This window comes from Macadamia integrifolia, unplaced genomic scaffold (genome assembly GCF_013358625.1).
Source record: "Macadamia integrifolia cultivar HAES 741 unplaced genomic scaffold, SCU_Mint_v3 scaffold367, whole genome shotgun sequence".
In the NCBI taxonomy this organism is placed as follows: domain Eukaryota; kingdom Viridiplantae; phylum Streptophyta; class Magnoliopsida; order Proteales; family Proteaceae; genus Macadamia; species Macadamia integrifolia.
Genome location: NW_024869711.1, coordinates 259,772 through 267,874, shown reverse-complemented (window position 1 = coordinate 267,874; position 8,103 = coordinate 259,772). Strand labels below are relative to the sequence as shown.

General features: G+C 36.8%; 1 long non-coding RNA gene across 1 annotated transcript; it reads right to left on the bottom strand.

The window, feature by feature from the left end:
- Positions 1-4,796: 4,796 nt before the first annotated feature.
- On the bottom strand, positions 4,797-6,624 carry LOC122068272. Its single transcript, XR_006137023.1, has 3 exons — positions 6,577-6,624; positions 5,717-5,788; positions 4,797-4,990 (listed from the first exon to the last, which is right to left on the bottom strand). It is a non-coding gene; the product is annotated as an uncharacterized LOC122068272 (long non-coding RNA).
- Between the last annotated feature and the right edge of the window lie 1,479 nt (positions 6,625-8,103).

Genomic DNA, 8,103 nt, shown 5'->3' with positions numbered 1-8,103 from the left:
CAATAAATATGGTATGTAGATTAGAAATCAGATGACATCAGCATTATATAGGGGCTGATGCACACTAACATAAGTGGTCAACACCCTTTATGTAGTCGCCTTCTCATTGGTTGTGTTTTTGAAAATTCCGAAAGCTTGTCTCCCACTTACCGAAAGGTGTGTATCATAAGAGCCGTCAGATTGATTTCTTGATCATCATATCTAATAAGATCTTTGGAGATAGAATCTTTAAAGTTTGTATATGTGTGCGCACCACACATTGTAGCCACCCTATTTTCATAAATCATATCTAAGCCTTTTCTCCCTTAATGTTAGCACAAAAGCCCCTCAAATTTTCAAAATAAATTATAAAAACCCCTCTACTCATCAAGAGGTTTTTGGCTTTTCTGGTTTGGTTCTTCGGATTGACTTCACAGAAACACGAGTGACTTTCTTATATAATTTCCGATCAAGAGAAAACAAACAAGTTTTGGAACCACGACTCAATGCTCTACAACTTTCCAAAAGATCCTCTGATTGTCAGGCTCAATTATGTAAAAATAAATAATGTCCTTAAACATTCTGGATGTTGTAACTTTCTTATAAGGAATCTAAATGTGATGAAACCAAGTGCGTGGGAAAGATTAGATTTTATTGCAAGGTTACATGGGGAAAATTTCTTCCAAGGAAATCATCTTTGATGCTATAACAGCCGCTGACAGCGACATAAGTCAGTGTTTAATTACGGATGTCATAACTTCTTCACATGGTATCAAAACTGGACGAAATTAGGTGCATTGAAAAGGATAAATTGCATTATAATTTTTTCACGAAGAACTCATCTTCCAAAAAAATCATGTCTACCATAAAAAGTGCCTTCAAGGTAAATAGGTAAAATTTACCTGCTTTGACCTATAATCTCGCACCACTTACCATAGATAAATAAATCTACTCCATACATACCATATAGTATTGTTATCTCATCGAAGAGATTGAAGGCTACCACATCACCACTTCCAACCACGTCCCCCAAACTGACCACGTCCTATTGTCAACCCTCCAAATCGAGCAAAAACTTTGGAGGCACCACTGCCATCGCTGTGTTGAAACCACATTCACCACCATTATCGTGTTGAAACCACATAAGGTCATAAGGGAGATGAAGAGGCTAATGCTGTCCATTCACTTCATATTTAATTTACCAAAAAAAAGTTTCTCATATTTGAAAGCCCAATTCTAATTTGAGTGGGGTGGGCTGCGCTGCTTCTGGCGAGTATCTCCAAACTAGGTCAAAAGGGAGACGAAGAGGCTAATGTCATCCATTCACATCATATTTAATTTACCAAAAAAAAAAAAGTTACTCATATTTAGAAGCCCAATTCTAATTTGAGTGGGGTGGGTTGGGTTGTTTCTGATGAGTACCTCCAAACTCGCTTAGAGATACTCATCGATAGAGGTTGGGACTTTCCCTTTACCCAGTTCATTCATACACTATAGGCTAAGTGACTTAATTGATGACATATATACCAATCATGTACAACCTATCCCATATCCCAAATCTCAAATAGGATTCTTGATGGATAAGGTATGTTTTTTCTTGCTTTTGTTTTCCTTTCTTGGGACTAGCTGGGCCCTTCCCCCACTTGGTAAAATTGGTGAATATATAGAAGGCTTTATTAATATAATAGATAAAGTCAGGTGATTCACAGAGGTATCTCTTAAAGGCTCAAACATAAGATCATGCCTTACATTTAATTAGCAAAATTTGGAGACTGTGTTTGTGGAGATTCTTTAAGGTATGAAAATAATCATTTGTGAGATTAGAGTAAGTGCACTTATATGGGTTCAAGATTATTCTAATAAAGACAAAGGAAGGAAGAAACATTAATCCTAACTAGCATTCATTAGTGAGGAGGTAATACACACACAAGAACTGTTATATAGTTGTGTTACATATATTATTAGATGTTCATGTGGGGCAATGTCATCTATGATGCTTTGCTTCAGGAAAAAGAATGCATGTTGAACAACGTCCAGGAGGGTGAGAAATATTGACAAAAGATATAAAAACGATGGGATGAAAAAATGTCCCATCTGATGCATGTTGCAGATATAAATGCTTATTGTGCTTTATAGATGTTTGATATTACATTTTCAAAATTTTTAATGTATTATTGACAATTGGCCATGCTTTCAGTTAATTTTTAAACCCCACTTACATGTATGGCAGCAACATGCGAAATCAAGATGAATGTAAAATGGAAACAAGGATAGTCATAAGAAGACTAGGCAGGGACTTTGATGAGCAGAGCATATGCATCAATGAGGTGGGAAAATTAAATATAATTCAGGTTATACTTTTATACTTCTTACGTCTTTCTAATCACTACCCTTTTTTTAGTTATACTTCTAGATACAAATTTATGAGAGAAATGTATGTGAATTTGGTTCTTCGCTAGCTCAATGAGCCATCCATAACATGGCGCCAAGTATCACATTTTTTATATAATATTATTAAAGATTTTACTTACATGTTAATTAAGTAACATACCCCTTACGACTCTTTACTTGTATATGTAGATTATTGGTGGGAGATGTATGGTGTATCAGCCCCACATTTTAGAAATGTGGTAATAAAAGTATTGTCACAAACTTGTAGCTCATCAGGATTGAGAGAAACTAAAGTACATTCAACCTTATTCATACTTAGCCACGAAATCGATTGAAGCTAATGGATTTACATGAACTTGCCTTCAACCACTATAATGAGAGACTTCATCTTTGTAATTTGCGCTCATAGGACAATGAGTATACTCCATTAGATCTTACACACATCTATAATTGTGACGAACCAATAAATTCATGGAGGCATCAACATATGCACAGGGATACTGAGGCTACTGAGCCTCTGCTTGATGGAGACACATCCTGGATGGACAAGGAGCTTTTAGGTAAATCTACCCATTATGAGTCCATAATACAAGATTTTGATGAGATTTATCAGCAAATCTACAATAACTACTATGAACGTGGTGATGATGTTCCTACTCAGGTGGACTCAGAGGTCTCAGATAGAGAAGAGGTTGAAGAACAAACAAATCTTCATTTGCGTCGACATAATGGATGTCGAGATTTGTAAGGTCATAGTAGTAGAGTGAGAGACTGTACAGAGAGTGGTTGGCATACATTTTATTCGAGTAGCAATGGAGGAATCGTGGCGCCTAGTGGTGCTACATATAAAAAGCATGATAGTGATTATGAAAGTAAGTAGTGCGGGCATCGACAGTCGATTCAGACATCAGAGCGTTGAACTATGCGATCACAAAAATGCCATTACCATGATAAGAGACTGATAAATGAGGACCAATAATTACTATTGGAGGAGGAAGACATTGATTCTGATGAGACAATAATTGTTTCTTTAGATCAAGCTAGTGGTGATATGAGGGAGGATTTGGATAATGGGACTAATGACAACATTTAAGAATGATATATATGGTCTGCATGGGTTGCAGGATAAACATATCGTGCTAACACCCAATACATCTTATGTGATATTTATAGTGCTAACACCTAATACATCTTATGTGATATTTATAATTGATATGTTGAGTAGCAGAGGGGGCATATTCCATATTTTGAGACTCAGGAACCAAACTCATGGATGGCTGCCCAACAACGTGTATTTATTGAGCCTATATCGCAGCTGATGGATGGGATTCAACAGTACCAAAGTAGATAGAATGATAACAGAAACAATCAACTACATGATGGACCATGACATTTAGTCCATGGTTGATAGTGTAATAATTTGAGGTAATTCTTTTCGTTACTTCAATATTTTATCCAGTTTCTATTTTTTTTTTAAAGGTTTTATTTTAATGTGAGACTTTTTGTGATGTATGTATAACAAGAAAAACAGATCGTAGCAAATCATACAAATGTGTGTTGGGCTCTCGACCTTGGACAAGGTGGCATTACTAGAATTTTGAAGTTTGTAGAAACTTTTTATTTCCTTTCATTTTGGTAAGTCCACTTTGTTGAGATAATTGATTTAGTTTATCTTCAAATAGTAGTATGGTTTGGATTTTTTTGCTAAATGGAATTAATTATCATATAATTATAGTTTCATTTTCCACATGGTTTGGATGTGTATTTATTTATATATGCTACTAGTCAAGTCATGTATGGAGGATTGACTATTTTACTCATTTGGGTGTAGTGGGTGTGATATAGTTTTAATGGTTTGCCTTGTTTTTACAAAAGGACGAGCACAAAGATAAGACGAAGAGTTTCATAACAATTTAACTTATGTTTTTTTAACTTCATTCTCTTGTTTAGGTTTTTTCATTTTTCTGAAAATTTTTAATATTTTTTTTAGATTTAAAAAAAATTGGCCAATCCTAACCGATATCGTGATTGATCCGGGAAAATTGTATGATTTTCAATACTTGACCAATCCTTACTAATACTGATACGTATCATATCGATATAGGCTGAGACTGATACCGATACAAATAACTAAATCCATGGCAAAGTGATCACTAAAGTGAAATTTATAAAGAAAGATCCTATGCAATGAATGTCACACCTTGTCTCCACTTACTTGAAGGCTGGTGATATGGATAGTGTGCGTGTCCACAATCCATTCAGGATTCATAATGCAAGACTTTAAGTTCATAAAACTATGAAATAATTCTATTATTATATAGATAATAATAATCAAAATATAAACAACTGGTGGTGTCTAATGATATTTACCACATTTACCAACAAGAATGTTTTTACAACATAATCATAATTACAGTTATGCCCCTATAGCTACATTTGATATGTAAACAAAAGAATAAAAAAAATAAAAGATGACACTTTCATCCTTAATGTGCTCCGAATGCACAGTCGTCATATACACAATTGTCCTCGTGCGTAGCTAGCTCCTCGTCCTAGAGGTCACCTCCATAGAGAGCTGGCTCCTCAGCCACAGACTCCAGACGATTACCTGAATCAACATCTAAAAAAAATGGGTAAAAACAGGAGTGAGCTTCCACGTAGCCCAGTGAGGGGTACACACAAACATTCACAATAATTCATGATACAACAAATAATATAATCAATAGATTCTAAGTCCATAGTGTGTATCAATGCTATTACAATATAGGTGGTACCCCAGTCACGAATGTATGTTATCGGTCCCTAAGGATACAAGCTAAGGAGCATACTAGTCCATACACGGTTACTTTGGTACCAGGTAAGCCCCCATTAATAATCCCCTATAATACCACTATGTCGAATCCAACATCGCATGTAGAGCATATCCACCATCGAATCCAACATCGCGTGAGGGTTTGTCACGACATTGGAATCCCCACCATCTCAATCATTGAAAATCGTCCCCAACCTCAGACTATCGGATGGTAGGATTAGCCATTATGTAAACCCCTATTGGCAAGGGTTGTAGCACGAGGGTGGTTATCTTAATCCAATGCATTCTATCATAGTTTACGTCACATCACAGACAAACTCACACACCCCATGGGCGTACAGTGCCAGAACCCAACCCTCGGCTACCCTACATCCCAGTCACACACACACACACATACACATTCACAACTCATATCATTATACAACATACACATTCATCTCAAAAACATGTTTATAATAATATGTAATCGACATGCTCATCCACATATGCATCATAACATAAACTTTCCATAAAAGTCACACAAAATCCCCTCACCTTGAATCTCAAGTGTCGGTGGATAGCTGATGACCTCATGCCGCGTTGTCCCTTCACTTTTTGATTCTACTCCTAGGATACATAAAATTTTTGAGCAAATTAGTCATCCATAGGGAAGTGGGACCCTTGGGCACACGTTCTAGCTTCATTTTCTATTTTCCTTTTCTTTGAATTATCAAGTTGGGGGTTTTGTGATTATAAGGCTGATTTATATGTGGGGGATGTTCACCCACCTCAATTAGCTTAGATTTAATGTGTTTAGTGGTACCAAAATTCCCCAAAGTTCAAGTCTAAATTAAGCTAAATTCCATGTTGTGACCACCAATGGCTTATGTGACCACTCCAAGTCACCATTCATGTGTTTAATAATTCCTTTTTCCCAACCCAATTTTGGGTTTGGATGGTGAGGTGTAGAGGTTTGGGCAAAGTCCACTAATTCTAGGGTTTGGTTACCCAAATTGGAGATTTTAAGTGTAAAGTAAAGTTCATAGACTCAAATTGAGCCACCAACCTTGCTAGGGTAAGTCTCGTACACCAAATCCCCCTCCCAATAGGTAGTCTTGACTCTTGACAAGTGGGAAGGCGGGTTTTAGGAAATTTGGGCAATTTCTCCATTTATAGGTATTGTGTTGCCCAAATTGGGGGTATGAGATGGGGCTTTCTATGGAGAACGTCTATACACCCAATGTGAGTGACCAATCTTGCTAACTAGGTATCCCACACCAAATACCCCAATCGATTTGTACATTCAGTAAGTGGGTAGATAGATTTCGGTTAGGGTTCTCCACTTTACTTAATAAAGAGGAGGAAAGAGAGAGAGAGACTAGCGTATGGAGGGGAGTAGAGTGAACAGAACTTACCTTAGTAGGATCCTTGCTCCCCCTTTCTTTCCTCCCTTGCTCTCCTTCTCCTTCTTCTTGCTCTTACTTTGGTAGGTGGATAAATGAATGGCAAGAGTCTCTATTTATAGCCATTTAGTTGTCTAAGGGTTGTTTGGGAGAAAAATGGGGTTTTCCATATTATCAGGTTAATCTGTCATTTGGCACTAATAGACATACCTCGGGGTGTCCCGATACATTAATCCATCCCCCAGTAGGTTGTACCAACCAATGGAGGTGGTTTGAGGTTCACAGGTGCAAGGGCCCGGGCCCCACGATGAAATAATCCCCGTTTTGGCATGTATACTCATCGGAGGCGTTCACCGGTGAAGGCTGAATTGGTCCATTTTGTGGAAATGGATCCTTAAGTGGAGTGGGGGCTCCCCAAGGTGTTTTCAGTATGTGGGCCCCACCTCTTCTACATTTTACTATTAAAGCTCGAGGATTTTTCCCATGAGGTGTTAGGGTTTGACTAATATTTTCTTCTGTGTCCGGAACCCCTTCCAATTATTGAGGCAAGAGTAGCCGGTGCAAGTGGGGTCGTCCTTTCCTTCCTGGCAAAATACGGCTGCTACCCAATACTCATTAGTATTGGTGTCCTCTGGTGCCTCATCTGTACATTTAAAATAAGAAATTTTAGAGTATGGATATACAACGAAGATATTGTGATGGTTCCTATAATGACCAATCCCCTTGCCAAAGAAACCAAATTAGGATTTTTTTAGTTATCCAAAATTTTGGTATAGCATTTCTATATATATTTTTTAATGATTTAATTTACTACTCGTGGGATGTCATTTAGACTAATTTTGACCTTGTGAGCAATCGAGCTTATGGTATATTTGTCTTCAAAATTTGGGCCTCCTGTAACAAATTGTTTGGTAGTATTTTTCTATCTAGTGTATATATACCCTCTATTCAGTGCAACCTAGAAAACATGTTTCGGAAAATAAACACCATTATTGTCTTCAAGTTTTGTAGATTTTTGTTTTCCTTGTGAGGGTGCACTTCATTTTCACTTGGCTAACATACACAACTAAGGGGATCCAAGTGATAGTGGCCCGTGGATTACTATTATAAAACTCAGGCCACCCATTACCTTAGGGGATCAACCAATTCAATCAATCATAATTGTCCTAACAATAATGGTTTACAAGATGTTACTCGTAGACCAATCAGTTCGATCAACTAATTTAATCAACTCTTAAATCACTATTTCACATCCGTTTTGTTATTCAAGTTTATACCCTATACAATAATGAAACATGATGCCAAAAAGCGCATCTAAAGTCATACAACAATTACAATAATCACCATAATTCAAAGCTATGTAGTTTGTGAATTTGAGTGGAAAATCTTGTGGTTTACTTTTCACAAAAATTCAGCCACGTGTGAGATGTTACATGGCATAATTATGTGTGTAATCCAACTAAGAAAATAAATCACCAATAAGACTATAAATAGTATAAAAATGAACATACGAAGACCATAATTTTTTCTAGATGTCAT